This window comes from Lithobates pipiens, unplaced genomic scaffold (genome assembly GCF_037356315.1).
Source record: "Lithobates pipiens isolate NorthernLeopardFrog02 unplaced genomic scaffold, aLitPip1_a1.2 Scaffold_19, whole genome shotgun sequence".
In the NCBI taxonomy this organism is placed as follows: domain Eukaryota; kingdom Metazoa; phylum Chordata; class Amphibia; order Anura; family Ranidae; genus Lithobates; species Lithobates pipiens.
The window spans coordinates 24,248,739-24,265,176 of record NW_027507764.1 but is presented as its reverse complement, the minus strand read 5'-3'; positions in this window follow the sequence as shown (position 1 = coordinate 24,265,176).

The window sequence follows — 16,438 nt, the reverse complement described above, 5'->3', positions numbered from 1 at the left end:
GGATGGATCCAATAGCGATGTTCCTGCCTCTTTCAGGTTATGTTCCCAAAACATAAGCACAAAAAGTAACAGTAGCTCAGTAAACTCAATTTTCTCTTTATTCAGTCTCTTCACCCACAAAATTCAGGAAGTGTACAGGATGTGATGTAAATAGGGTGAGTTTTTATGCTAACGCTTAACGTGGCAAAAATGTTTGCACTAATTTTAGTGCTAACGCGGTAAAAGCATGGCTAAAATGTGGCAATAGCGCTAGGCATTAAATGGGCGTTTTTTTAAAAGCCTCAGGTGGGAAAGTAGCCTTACCTAACACTGCATGAGAACTTTTGTAGAAATTGCTGGAAGAAGCTTGTTCAGTGTCTGTGTTTTATTAGAATTTTCATGAGTCCTACCAATGGGTGATTTACTTTTGGTTTTACGTGATTTGTTAAATCTAGACAAACTTCTAGAAGAAATTGAGAGAGAAGATACAGATGAGGCATCAGACAGAGCCTGTTCCTTATTATTTTGCCTTGTCCTGTAATTGGGTCTAGTTCTAAAATGTATATCATTCCAAGTATATGCCTTGTTTTCTTGAAAAGCAATTTTGTCTCTAAAGGAATTTCTTCTCCTTTAGTGGTCAAAATTTCTCGATTGTACTGTTCTAAATTTTCATTTAGATCTTTCTCATATTGTGGATATGCCGCATGGTTTTTGAAATGAAGCAGTTGGGCATAAATGGAATCAATTTCCCTGTCTAGGTCCTTTTATTCTTCTCTGATACTCACTGATCAGAATGGACATCATCTCCCTTGAGCAAGTCGAGTATTTCCCCATTCATCTTTAAATGAGGTCTCCATATGGTTCAGAGTAGGGAAGATTTGTGCTCGTAGGCCAAATGGGAGATTTTTTGATTTTATATACTGCTCAAAGGAGTGTATGTGCAAGTGTATAGCTGATTTATTTTATTTTTATTTATTTTTTTCAGATTCAAAAATCAAGATAAAAGTTCTGTATCGTTCTGCTCACAGTTTTTACAAGCATATTTGGTCATAGTAAAAGCTTGACTGAAAAAAGTTATTTCTCACACGGAGCATATGCATACTTCCATTTACACCCCAAAATACATTCTGCTACTCCTCCCTGAGTATGGTGATACTGCATATGTGAGAGTTTTACACAGCCTGGCTACATACAGATTCTGGGAGTGTAAATTACACATAAAATTTCCTGACAACCTATCACACCTGGGAAGGCCCTGGAGCACAAGGGCAATGGAAACGCCCACAAAATGACCCAATTTTGGAAAGCAAGCACCCCAACATATATTATATGAAGCATGGGCTGATGATAGGTACTCAGGTACTCGAATGGGCTGCAAAGAGGTACTCAGATACTCTGAGGGGCTGCTGACTGAGCACTGGTCACCAGCCCATCAGAGTACCCAAGTACCCATCACAAGCCCACAAGTGTGATTTACCAGCTGTTACCGCAATCTCCTCCTCACACATACCATACCAGAAGCAATGCTGTGTGAGACATCCAGCGCAGATAGTTGTTCAGAAGAAAAGTGTGTATGTAATATATATGTGTGTGTGTTCAAAACATATAGCATAAAACACTAATAGTGGCGCTCCATCCATAGTTTGCCATCAACTGATATCCATGTGTTATCCACTACATCTTATAACAACCACCATGAGTGTGTACACAAAAGTCTTTAACAATATCCTTGTGTCCTTCTATTACTTTAAAATGGTCCCATGCATAAATCCCAACTGTCACCACACAAGTCCCACTCCCTTAAGGGTTTGCACTCACCAGAGCTACTGAATTGTCACACCTTCAATGCTCTATAGGGGATGGAGCCACTCTCACTGGGATTGCTCCAGGAGACACAAATCTTATTATAGAAAAAAAGAGCTCCACATATTGTAATCCCATTCAAGCAGAAAAACATTGCTCATAAACATGCATTTTTCACATCAATGGCTGCTGCTTATCCACCAATCTGTATGCGGCTTCTCGCCCCCCCCCCCCCCCACACTGCAACTTGCTGGGTAGCTGGTGTCTGTTCCTGCCGGTCGTCATTATGAATTCTTCTAAGAGTGTGGCCATACAACACGGCGTACCACTATTTCTCAATTTTATTTTCAGGTTAAGAAATAACACACATTTAGAAAATGGACATCATAATATTGATAAGAGTTTTGCATTACAATAGAAATAGTGCTCTAAAAAATGGAACAAGTTGCCCCACCAATGGGGTTTTTAGGCAGCAAAAAACAATGATAATGACATGTCAAAAATAATATGAAAAATATTTTATTTGTATGGTAAAAACATGAGCTCCACCTGGGAAATTAAAAGAAGAGGAAGAGCAAGCTCTTATGTTCAAAATACAATTATATCAATGGGCATACACTAAACAGACTTAACTATAAATACACTGTATAAAATAATAACAGTAAAAATATATAGTCCTAACGCGTTTCGACCGCTAGGGTCTTCTTCAGAGATAGTCTGTTGATAAAAAACAAAATTAAACTCAATAAATCTATCAAGTAATGTTTGTACTAGGAATATCTTATATTTGTTAGTATGGTTTACCCAATGGTGTATTTCCAAAAGATTAACGTAAGTTGTAATGCTTAATGGTGGAGTTCACCCATAGGTTCATGCTTCAGTGTTCTTCACATATTGGAGATGTTACACGGTCCGTACGTTTCGCCACAGGGCCAAGCGGGGGAATGGGATCAGAAACCCAAAGACGCGGCTCGCGAGAAGTCACACGAAAACCATACGTCCCATACGGAATATAGGAAGTAGGTGCAAATATAGGTGGCCGGCCCGTATGGTAAGCCACGTGATAAAAATCCCGACATAAATAAGATTAGACACCTATGTTTCATATATAAGCACATATGTATGGTATGAAAATATTATTATCATACACATAATCTATATGTATATAGAGAAAATATCCCCAAATGTCTTACTCTACATCTGGGATACTACGAGGGAAGGAACAGGGGAAGAGCACATCCTGCCCAGATGCGGGAAAAAGAGAGAAAAAAAAAAAAACAGAACTCTAAACACCACACACCAAACGATAAAAGGCAAGCAAAAATAATAATAGTGCTCTAGAGCTCAGCAAGTTGATTACGAAGACATATCGGGGAAATAATGGGTGAATGTAAGATCGTAAGGCATATGTTTGAACCCAGATCATGAACCAGATTGATTCAGAAGCATATGTAAGGTTTCTGGGTGCTGTAGAGGTAACAACAGATGTGGAGAGATCAGGGCGGACTAGGGAAGAACCCTTTACACCCATGGGGATCAAGCTGTGTCTGGCTGGGTTCACAGCCCCCCAAACCCAACTCCCATCCCACCACGTAACCACAGTTGTGACTGGGACTGTGGCTGGCCTTAATCGCAAGTGTAGAACCAAAACTTCTAACTTCCAGTTAGAAAAAAAAAACCTTCTGACATCCCAAATATTTGGTGATTATCAAGAGAAAGCAGTAGGATAGAGAAAGGAGGGGAAGAGAGTGTACTAAGAGCGTAAGATTGACTATCTATGGGTTTTGCAGAAGTTTCATTCAGGCTTAGTGCAAAGAGAGAGGGATATGCCCATATATTGGGCCCAGGCCTCTATCTTCCATATGAAGTTAGGGTTTGCCTCCTTTGCCCTCTATTGATGTTTTATTGTCGAAGTCAATTAAACCATCATGGATCCAGGACCAGTTGTATCCAACGGGTGTATTGATTAACAAGCTTTTTGTGACTTGAGTGGTATAAGCCCCTTCAAGTCAATGTTATCTGGTAAGCCTCCTCCTGGCTATTTCTCCATGTTAATGGTCATACTTGTGGTCTGACTATTTGCCAATCTCTGGAACCACATTTTTCATGTTTCTGGACTTTTTACAATTTTTGTTTGTTCCACATATTTTGGACTGTTCACTCATCACTATTTGTGGAGGCACGTCATTTAAATTGGATCTCACTGTGGTTTTATACAGTTGGATTAATATAAGTATATCGTTTTTCACTATTTATCTATGGTCATGTGATATATAAGCGTATTTCCACTTGTTTATACTATTAGCACTAAGCACTAAAGATATGGTTGCACTCCAAGATCCATCAAAATTCTTATTTAATAAAAAAACATCCCAAGTTTTACAGACAGTACAAATGGTAGATGCGTTTCACACACTACCAGATGCGCTTATTCATTCCTATTAGCGCTGCACTTTAACATATCTACATTACTGCTTTCTTGTCTATAGCTGTGCTGGCTGCTGATGTGTATTAGAAATTTTTTCATAGTGCAGTATATATTCATTTTATTTCACAGGGTTCCTTTGTGGCTTCAGATTTGCCTACCGTGTTCAGAAGAATGCTGGATAACTTTTCTTGGGACATTATCCAGGATACTTTGCTGAGGGTCGCTTTGATCATTATTTTTGATTGTTTCCAGGCCTTTGCTATGGTTAGTTTGGCACCCACAAGAACGAAATGTATTAGCCTTTGAGTGTGTTTGTAGATTTTTGGGATCACTCTATTGAGGAGAGTGACCATCGGAGACCTGGCTGCCAGCAAGCCTATTGATTTATATTGAAAATCTTCCTCCAGAATGGGTGTATTGGACACTCCCACCATATGTGGGTCATTTGTTCCTGACAGCCAGCAGCTTCTGAAGCACAGAGGTTCTGCCAATTTCCTACATTGTGGCCAGTCTTGATGGGGTGTGCTACCATCTAGAGAGCACTTTCAGGCTGGCTGCTTCGAGGGAGGTATTTAACCACTTAAGCCCCGGAAAATTTGGCTGGCCAAAGACCAGACCACTTTTTGCAATTCGGCACTGCGTCACTATAACTGGCAATTGCGTGGCCTGCAACATGGCTCCCAAACAAAATTGATGTCTTTTTTTTTTTTTTTTTTTTTCCCACAAATAGAGCTTTCTTTTGGTGGTATTTGATCACCTCTGTAGTTTTTATATTTTGCGCTATAAGCAAAAAAAAGTGGCAATTAAAAAAAAAAAAAAAAAAGACACATTTTTAACTTTTTGCTATAATAAATATCCCATAAAATGTTTTTAAAAACAACTTTTCCTCAGTTTAGGCCAATACATATTCTTCGTTAAATCAAAAAAAACGCAATAAGCATATAGTGATTGGTTTGTGCAAAAGTTATGTGTACAAAATAGGGGATAGATTGATGGCATTTTTATTTATTTATTTTTTACTAGTAATAGCGGTGATCAGATTTATCGTGACTGCGACATGGTGTAAAAAAGGAGGAAGATGGAGCGCTGGTGGGAGCTTCTAGTGAACAGTCATAAGATGGTTGATAAAAAAAATGGGGATGAGAAAAGGCTTGGGGTTTTTTGTGGTAATTCAGAACAGCTTTTACAGTTCAGACTTATGTTAAGTTCTGGTGAATGTTGTGAGTGGCAGCCGGCTCCAGAGAGCAGAAGACACTCTGTAACATAGGAGAAAAGAGAGGTAGAGCAGCGCCGCTCTGAGAGTAGTATGTCTATTAAAACATGGCTTTAAAATTTAAAAGATGTGCACTCACATTTGAGTAGATAAAAACAGGCAGAATAGATCTCTGTGGCCATCCTCAGCTATCATCCGGTGTGTCTTGCTGGGCTGTAGTAGGGGATCAGACCCCAGGCGCTTCTGGTGTTGTCCGTAGCTCCGGGGTGTTTGTGTCCTACAATGAGCACGTCAGCCGCTTGAGATCAGGTGGCGTAGCTACAGCGCTCGCATTCGGAGCATGTGTGCTCCTTCATCAGGCATTCAGAATGCCTGATGAAGGAGCATGCATGCTGCCTGATGAAGGAGCATGCATGTAGAGGTAGGGTTATTTTTATTTTGTTTACCCAGCCTGAGGTCTGTTTCCAGTTTGTGGAACATCGGGGGGTAGTTATAGAGGGATTCCGTCTTTGGTGTCAAGTTAATTCATGGACGTTTCATTCCATGCAAATTTAAAGGAGTGTTGGAGCAGGGAGACATTCATCGCTAGGGACTTGGAGAAGTTCACTTGAAGTCCTGAAATTACTGCAAATTCATTAAGTGGCTGACATAAGTTTGGAATGGATGTGATAGGTGGCATACCACTATTTATCAGCTGTCTAACAAGCCTCTTAACTCCTTATTACCTGCTGCTTGCATTCAGCGGAGTTCTCATAATCACTGGTAGATGCTAGGGCAATTGTGATTGACCAATACCTGGTTCTCATCTTGCTTTTAGTAATGTTTGCATGCTTTTGCTTAAAGATTAAGTGTTAAACATGTTCCATATACTTTCCGCCTCCTGTTAAAATTAATATTTTAATATAATGAATACCCATTCAGCATCACTCATGTCCCACACTGTCACCATCTTATAGTCATCATACACGGTCCCTAAAAATACACCACCTTCACCTTATGCCTGAAAACTAGGCCTATGTCAATCTTAATGGTCACTGATAAAGCGATTTAAATCAAGTTCCCCTTGGTGTTAAAGCCAAACATATCCATTTTGTTTCTTGTTTGGACAATTCTCTGGCTGTCCAGTTTGAAGTATAGCAAAGGTCACCAGCACTAAAACATGGCCGTGTGTAGGGGAGAAGGGATCACAGTCAATAGCGCGGGGTCTGAACCCAGTGCAGCGGGAGGATATGGGTAAAACAGTACTCAAAACGAAGAACAGGAAGTAGGATATAAATACAGCTAGTATAAACCAATGATAATCATAATATCCAATCCTGTTGTGAAGGAATGGGGACTGATAAAAAGTAAAAGGCTTATGGTGTCACAAGGGAACCACAGAGCAACAACCGCATCTGGGTATGGGGAAAACCTTCACGTTCGGCTTTAGCACAGCAGGGACATTGGCACGCCCCCCCACTCTGCTGTAAGACCCGCTCACCAGCATGTGGAGGATGGTTGGGACATGCTGAAGGAGGAGGCAGTAGTCTGCGGGAATGTGAAGAGCCAGACTCCGTGCTTTACATGTCAGGGACACCAGACCCGCTGGAGTGCTGACAGGAGGGGGAGAAAGCGCCGCAATACAGCAGATGAGTTTCCACTGCTCTCTCCTGGTGTAACCAGACACATTGGTTGCTGCTCACCATTGCATGGGAGTGACCTTGTCAGAAACCATGAATCAAACTGAGACAGAAGTAGTTAAATCAAACTCTACTTTTTTTTTATTATTAAACATAGTCAAAACATAGCCAGAGTTCAGGAACCAGAACGGATAGTCAGACAAGTCAAAATGTCAGGTAGTGTCAAGAAGGACGTTCTGACCGCCCGGCTGTTTCCAGAAGACCTATACCTGCAGAGTCCCCAGCAGAAGAGCCAACCAGCACACACAGGTGCGCTCTAACGCTAATGGGCGCACACGGGTGCGCGGTAACATTAAGCATGCGTAAACGAGTATGGACAGTGTTGGGCCTATTTAAAGGGACCTGTCACCTTGCCTTCCTGCTGTCCAGTCTACAGCGTTCCTGAGACCTCCTGCTACTACTTAGCCCGTTTATCTGATACCTGTTACTTGGCTTATCTTTGACCATTCTCTGCTGCCTGTCACCGACCCCAGCTTGTCTTGGCTATTCCCCTGCCTGCTTCTTTGGTAGCAATCCTGCCTGCCTGTGTATAACCCGGCTTGCTTAAGAGTACGCCTTGCCTGCTGCCTTGGTACTGTTCCTGCCTGCCAGTGTTCAACTTGGCCTGCTTGTGTCCAGCTCTACAAGACACCTCCCGACAGCTTGCTGTGCAGTTGTTCTGGCTGTTCCTACTACTCGGCCACACCACCCTGCTGTCTGCAGTCCTCGGCTTCCAACTTCTACTCCTGGACTATGGTGCACCTCCCTCTCTGTTCTGGTCCCAGTTCCAGTCTGCATCTGGATCTTCTTAGAGTCCCGACCAGCCCTTCATCTGTGACCTGTTAGGCACTCGTGCCCCTTTGCACTCCTGAACCCCTGTCTGCTCTATCAGGGGTTCTTGAGCCAGAGAAATACAAGAAGCCACTCCCTGCATCAGTGGGCTCAACTATCAGGTACATGACAGGGAGCCAGAGATGACCGTAGTAGAACAGCAAGAAGGAATGTCAGCCAAGAAAGTTCTTTACCAGGAACACAGCCGAGCGTCTCTAGGGATGTGACCAAGACGAAGGCAGATGTTTTCTGGGCTGGAAAGCTTAACTAGGCAGGGCTGATGAGCAGGCTATCAACAGGTGAGTCACTGTGGCCAGCTTTGAGAAGGAAGGGTTGAGTCCAGTCCTGACACCACCATGCTTGACTGTAGGTAATACATACTTGTCTCCGTACTCCTCATCTGATTTCTGCCAAACACGCTTGACACCATCTGAACCAAATAAGTTTATCTTTTTCCAGTAATCCAAGTCTGCTTGTCTTCAACAAACTGTTTGCGTGCTTTCTTGTGCATTATCTTTAGAAGAGGCTTCCTTCTGGGATGGCCAATTTTATGCAGTGTGTGGCATATGATCTGAGCACTGACATGCTGACTCCTCACCCCCTGCAGCAATGCTGGTAGCACTCATGTCTATTTCAGGGATCTCCAAACTATGGCCCTCCAGTTGTTCTAGAACTACAATTCCCATCATGCCTAGCCATGTCTGTGAATGTCAGAGTTTTACAATGCCTCATGGGGCGTGTAGTCCCGCAACAGCTGAAGGGCCACAGTTTAGAGATCCCTAGTCTATTTCCCAAAGACAAACTCTGGATATGATGCTGAGCAGGTGTACTCAACTTCTTTAGTCGACCATAGCGAGGCCTGTTCTGAGTTGAACCTGTCCTGTTAAACCACTGTATGGTCCTGGCCACCATGCTGCAGCTCCGTTTCAGGGTCTTGATAATCTTCTTATAGCCTAGGCCAGTGTTTCCCCAACTCTAGTCCTCAAGGCCTGAGGATCTGGAAAAAAAAATAAAAAAATCTTGTTCTACATAAAGATGATCAGTGTGTCTCAAATCCAGTCTTCAAGGTACCCCAACATGTCATGTTTTCAGGCCTTCCATTATTTTGCACAGGTCATTTGATCAATTTCACTGCCTTAGTAATTACCATCATCTGAGGGATATCCTGAAAACATGACCTGTTGGGGTACCTTGAAGACTGGAGTTGAGAAACACTGGTCATCTTTATGTAGAACAAGATTTTTTATTTTTTTTTCCAGATCTTTAGAGAGTTCTTTGCTGTGAGATGTCATGTTGAACTCCCAGTGACCAGTATGAAAGCGATAACACCAAATTTAAACACACCTGCTCCCCATTCACACCTGAGACCTTGTAACACTAACGAGTCACATGACACTGGGGAGGGAAAAGGGCTAATTGGGCCCAATTTGGACATTTCATTTAGAGGTGTACTCACTTTTGTTGCCACTGGTTTAGACATTAATGGCTGTGTGCTGAGTTATTTTGAGGGCACAGCAAATTTACACTGTTATACAAGCTGTACACTCACTACTTTACATTGTAGACAAGTGTAATTTCTTCAGTGTTGTCACATGAAAAGATAGAATAAAATATTTATAAAAATGTGAGGGGTGTACTCACTTTTGTGAGATACTGTGTGTGTGTGTGTGTGTGTGTATGTTAATTTAAGATCTCGGTGTGTTTATACAGTGCCTCCAACCTTATGGTAATTTTATAAATTTAGTTCCGACTGTCAGTGCATACCAATCCTTTCCTGCGTTTGTTAATTTATGGGGGTTTTCTTATGAAAGTATACAATATCTCCCAACAAAATTAATAAGTAAATCATTTTGGCTTTATTAATTAGCGAGTGTGTTCATGCAATTTCATACAGAACTAGATTTTCTGGTGATTGAGACTTCACACAAACACATTATTAAAACATCAAAATTTTAGTGAGGAAAACTAATATAATTACTCAAGGGAGTTAAAATTGGTCTGTTGCAAAAATGTGTAGTAATTTACCCTTTATATTCGAGAACGCAATATCCCTTGTCGCTCAGGGGAGTAGTCCTCTAAACTTCTCCGGCCGGAAGAAATTCAAAGTATATCTCATAGTCAACAGAACAATATTGCCAATTTGAATATTAAGCCTACAGAGCTGGATCTTCACTCAAGTTGGACAGTCCTTCTCACAAACAAGGTGCTTACTCAGGAACAAGTCTCTGCCACAGACGTTATTGTAGAACATACAAGATAATGTCTCAGCTACAGACATTGTAGGGAAACTAAACTTGAACACTTGTAGGATACCTGGATCTTTCAGCCAGTTCGGCGATATCCACGAGACCGGATTCTCTTGGGTACTTCAGCCCTTCCAGGCTCTAAGAAACCAACCCGTACGTGGTCTTCTTCTGAAGAGTCCTCCCCTGGAATGCTTGAAGTTATTGGGTCTCTCCCAAACCGGAGATGGCACCCAACCACCTCAGAAGCCTTCTTTAGTTTCCTTGCCTCGGGCTAGCCCGCCCCTGAGACATCAAGATCCGGTGGATCCACACACCAGGCCATAGCCTTCATGGGGGCTGGTCAGGAGGACCAGGACCATGAAGTCAGTACAACATTCTGGACCGGAACCCCGAACCACGTGACGTCCGCATCTTCAATACCCTCTCCCAGAAAGCACAGCAAGAGTGTCACTCCCACTGGGCGGGCTCCGAGAGAGTAACTTAAGCACCCAACCAGACCATAGTTCCATACCTGCCAGAAGAGACAGTGCCTCCTGTGGCCAGGCTGAACATCTCATAGTCCAGTCAAACTGATGCTGAAGTCCAAATTTAGACAATTGTACCCAAATCAAACTGCAGCTCAGGCATAACTTTAACTTTGAAAAATGCATAGTGCGTGCTCTTCAGGAGCCACTGCTACATGAATATATATGTCTATATGGTTCAGGGATCCCTAGTAATTGGTGTGTAATACAATCATTGACTTATAGATGTGATTAATTAGAATTACACAAAAATGTAGATTTTTATCTACAATGACTCCTGTATTTCTTATTTCAATCTAATTGTCTTGAGACAATACATGTAATATGTGGATTTTCATATATATGGGGTCACGGGCTGTTTTAATAATCATGATGGGTATCTAAACACAATTTTTCATTTGTACTATAGTAAAATATCATATTCCTACTTCTAATATACTTGTATTCATACTGCAAAATATACACAGGTTTTCAAGGTTTCCTTACAGCGTCTCAAACGAACTTTGAACATTTTGGACACAATTCCATTATTTACTTTACTAATAAAGGTGTCTTATTGGTCCTGTTGGTAAACTTAAACTTCGTATCTTGGTCATTGTCTGTGAGACCATCTGAGCCCATATTGAGGTTGACTTTAGGATATCTATTCATTCTCTGATCCAGTAGGTTAATTTACCCAAGCCTTCCTTGAATTAAGTTTTTGTGGCTTCAATCTGAGTCTTTTAAGATTGCCAGGTTTGCCAGCCAATCATGGTCTGCTAAAGAAGCTGTAGCTTCGAAATGCATTACCATTCCTCGCCACTGTGAACAATCACATTTCCTGTTCCTGTGAAGTCAAGACCGGATGCTTCTTGTTTCCTGCCTCCTGGTTCCCAGCATTCTCTGGATCCCTGTAAGATCACACCAGTGCCCCAGGCTGCAAAGGGAAGACATTTATGAGACTCCAGGACTGGTGATTTTCACCACATACTAAACTCATCTAATTTAACTTGTGAGTTACTACTTGTTTTTATTAAATATATGATTTATACTGCACTCAGTCTGGCTCCCCTCTGTTGCCATTTCAATCTGAGTCAACCTGAGACTTTGTCGCAGCCCAGCTTTTCAATGGGTCATATACATTAGTCACCTAATTTTGATGGGAGGGGAAAGTGTTATTTTGGTATCGCTGACTCAGAGTTTACCAGACTAAATCAAGGAGGAACAAAATCTAATATTTTGAGGTATTACATTTAGCACTAACCCCCGAAGGAGCTGCTGGTTATTTTTTCCTTGTTTCACGTCTAGGGGATGTCCCGTGGTAGATGGCCCAGTAAATTGAGATTGACAATAGATCCACTTGAATGGATTTTATTTGCAAAAAACTCAAACCATTGAACAGTCTTTTAACTTGGGATCAGAGGGTTGGAAAGGAAAGTTCAGGTACTCGCAATGTCAAAGTCCAAAAACATTAAAGAACTTGCTTACTTTCACTGCGTCCAGAGAATAGCCATTCGCCACTGGATGAACACTTAGATTGTACAGTCCCTCTCTCACAAGGCCTAGCAGACAACCAGGTGTTTACTCAGGAACAAAGTCTTTATCACCAACGTTGTTGCAGAACACGTAGGGAAACTAAGCTGTAGAACACTTGTAGGATACCTGGATCTTTCAGCCCGATTGGCAATATCCTCAAGACCGGATTCTCTCGGCTACTTCAGCCCTTCCAGGCTCTTGTTAAGAAAACCAACCTGTACGTGGTGTTCTTCTAAAGAGTCCTCCCCTGGAATGCTCAAAGTTCAATGGGTCTCTCCCGAACCGGAGACGACACCCATCCACCTTGTAATCCTTCCTTAGTTCTGTTGCCTTGGGCTTGCCAGCCCCCCAGGCATTAAATTTGGGTGGATCCACATCCCAGGCCATAGCCTTCCTGGGGGCTGGTCAGGAGGACCAGGACCATGTAATCAGCACAGCATACTGGACCAGAACCCCAAACCACGTGAGGTCCGCATCTTAAATACCCTCTTCCAGAGCGCACAGTGAGAGGACCACTCCCGCTGACCTGACTCAGAGAGAATAAATTAAACGCCCAACCAGACCATAGTTCCACACCTGCCACCAGAGACAGCGCCCCCCCTGTGGCCAGGCTGAACATCTCACAGCCCAGTCAGACTGACACAGAAGTCAAATAGACCCAAACTGTAGTTTGGGTAAAGTAAAATTTTGAAAACATAGCGCATGCTCTTCAGGAGCCCATCACTACATACAGTTGCAAAAAAAAGTATGTGATCCCCTTTGGAATTATATGGATTTCTGCACAAATTGGTCATAAAATGTGATCTGATCTTCATCAAGTCACAACAATAGACAATCACAGTCTGCTTAAACTAATAATAAACAAAATAATTAAATGTTACCATGTTTTTATTGAACACACCATGTAACCATTCACAGTGCAGGCGAAAAAAATTAGTTATGCTTAACGGTAACGTCTTTTCCAGTAGTCTTTCAGGACAGCCACATTGAGAACTTGGCTCCTCCTCTTCCCTGGAAACACTGCGCCCGCCCCCATATATTTTCACCTCCCCTGCCAGCCTCATTTTTTTTTTTCTAGAGCACCTCCGGTTAGCGGGGGAGACACAAGAACATTTTAATATACTATCACATATTACTTTTATGCCTGCGTCTTAAGTCTTCCTCAAGACCAAAAAGTTTTGGTGGGTAACTAGGGCTGTCCTGAGACTACTAGAAAAGACATTACCAGTAAGCGTAACTCTAATTTTCCATCCCAGTCTTTCAGGACAGCTACATTGAGAGGATAAATGAGCACTTACCACCTAGGGCGGGACAACGGATTGCAAAACCTTTCATCTGAAGGCCTGCTCACTAACCGATACCCGATTCACTCTGTAGTGTTTCACAAATGTGGTGAAACTGGACCATGCAGCTGCCTTGCTAAAATTCTCTTGGCTCCAAATATCATAGGTTACATCTCCTAATGTCCAAAGTATGGAATCTAACTTCCCTTTCGTTTGAGGGATTAGGGCAAAAAGTTGGCAAAATTTACCTCCTGGCTCTTGTGGTATTTTGAAGCCACCTTTTGGTAAAAAAAAAGTCGGGTCAGTCTTGAAAATGACTCGATCTGTAAAGACACAAAAGGGGGGGGTCTAACTGAAAGTGCCTCCTATTTCACTGACCCTGCTGGCAGTGGTCACTGCCACCAAAAAAACAGCTTTATAAGTTAGGTTGCTTAGAGCATAATCTTTCAAGGGCTCAAAGGGGGACTTAGTCAGAACCTGCAGAACCAGGGAAAGGTCCTACCTAGGGAAGGACCCTGCACTGGTCTCTGTCTTGAAAGGGCTCTGAAAATCTGACCACCCATGGATTGGTGGCCAGAGATCTCTCTAGGCATGTGCCAAGTGCTGAAACTTGGCTCCTAAGGGTACTGGTGGCTAGCCCCTTATCTGCCCCGCACTGCAGAAACTCCAGGACTGCTACAGGGCTCTGCACCTTAAAATACTTCTCAAGGCACCATACTCTGAAGCGCCCCCCAAACCTTTTGGTAGATCACGTCTCCTCCTTTTTACTATTAAGGAGGGTGTCTACCAGCTGATCTGAGAAGCCCTTGCTTTTTAGTATCTCTTCAGAAGGCAGGCCGCTAAGTTCCAGTGGCCTACCTGGGGACAGAGAACTGGGCCCTGTGATAGGAGATCCTTTCGGGGCGGAAGGAGCCATGGAGATCCGCTGCCAACTGTCTGAGGATTGAGAACCAAGCCCTTTTTTGGCTAGTATGGAGCCACTAAAATCAGAGTGGCGTTTTCCACCTGAAATTTCCTTAGCACTGCAGGCAGAGGCACCTGAGGTGGGAAAGCCTAACAAACTTTGAAGTGCCAGTTTTGAGTCAGGGCGTCTACACCTAGTGTGGTTTGCCATCTGCTGAGAGAGAAGAAACATGGAGTCTGTGTTTCCCCTTGAGGCGAAAAGGTCCACCTCTGGGGGTGGCCCCCCAAATTTCTGACTACGAGGTTGAAAACCTCCTGATTGAGTACCCAGTCCGCATCTCTCAGCTTCGTTCGGCTGAGGAAAAAAAAAAATTAGCCACCACATTCTCTTCCCCCTTAGGAACACTGCTGAGAAGGAAAGAGCATTGGCTTCTACCCAGGTGAGGATCCCTGAGGCTAGTTTTAACAGGACCTCTCTTCTCGTGCCCCCTTGCTTGTTTATATAAGCACTGACCGAGGAGTTTTCCGACCTGACTATGCTGTCCCAGGAGGTCTACTCTGAAGGCTTTGAGTGCCAGTCCCACTGCCTTTAGTTCCTTCCAGTTGGATGACCTCTTGAGTTCCTCTTTCGTCCATGTCCCCTGAGCCCACTAAGATCCCAGGTGTGCTCCCCAACCTCTGCCGCTTGTGTCTGTGGCAATTACTCTGGACATTGCAATAATCCATAAGCGCCCTTGTGACAGATTTATCTGCTTCCTCCACCACCAGAGGGATCTTTTTGACCCGAGGAGGAACTGAAAGCAGATTGTCTAGAGACTCCTGGTTGTGGTCCCAGATCCTTAGAACCAGGGCCTGCAGGGGACAGAAGTGTTGGACTGCCGGAATGGCAGAGATTAGTAGGCCTAGGGTTGACATGGCTGTCCATATTGATACCTGCTGGTTGTTCTGAAGGGACACAAGAGCTTGGTCCAGATTTAGAATTTTCTCTGATGGGAGAAACATTCTCTGCTGAGTAGAGTGCAGCAGATATCCTAGATATGAAATTTGTTGAGCTGGAACTAGACTGGATTTTTCCAGGTTTAGTAGCCATCCTAGCCCTATCACTGTCTTTTTAGTTAGTTCCAAATCCCTGATCAGTTGCTCTGAGGATGCAGCGAAGAGAAGTAGATTGTGTAGGTATGCAATAATTGATACCCCCCTGAATCGCAGATAAGCCATGGCTTCTGCCATGACCTTTGTAAATACTCAGGGTGACGAGGATAGGCCGAATGGCAGTGCCTGAAGCTGCAGGTGAATGGTTTCCTCCTACCTTTACTGCCAGGCGCGGGAACTTTTGAAAGTTTTCCGCAATGGGGACATGGAGGTAAGCGTCTTTCAAATCCAATGACACCATGTACCAGTTCGGGGGCAGCAAAGCCCTGACTGTGAATATCGATTCGACTCTCTAGAAGCCCCCGCCACTTCTGTTGAAGTAGAGGCCCCAGGTTGGGAAGATGCAGAGCCCTGTGCTAAAAGGGGGGGTTGTATTCTGTGATGCAAGTGGGGGATTAAGGGGCACCTGAAAACCTTCAAACAGGGTTTTAAATGATTGAACTGTTGAGCATAACTCCTTAACTGATGCCGCTAACCCTGACTCCTGCTCAGATGCTCTTTCACTGACTAGCGTGTCAATACAGTCGCTACATAGGGCCTTTTTCCAAGCCTCCCCTAGGGTATCCCTACAGGGGGCACATTTTCTTTTAGAGCTATGTGGGGGTCTTTTCTTAGAAGATTTCTGGAAAACATGAAAAAAGGCAAACACCCATCAATATTTTCAGACATCATATAGAAATAAAACCATGGGGAGATCCTAGTCTCTCCTATAAAGTGAGAGACTTGGTCTGCCCCCCTCCGCCCACCTAGAGGGGTTCCTTCCCTTGCCCCCACTGCAGGAACCATGAGGGGGAGGGAAACCCTAGGTAGAGAGGGACCCCTCGTCAGGATGTCCTTAAGTTAGGATGGCCGGAGCCGACATCACTGAGCGCTGTCTGAGGATCTGCTTCTGACATGCTGTTG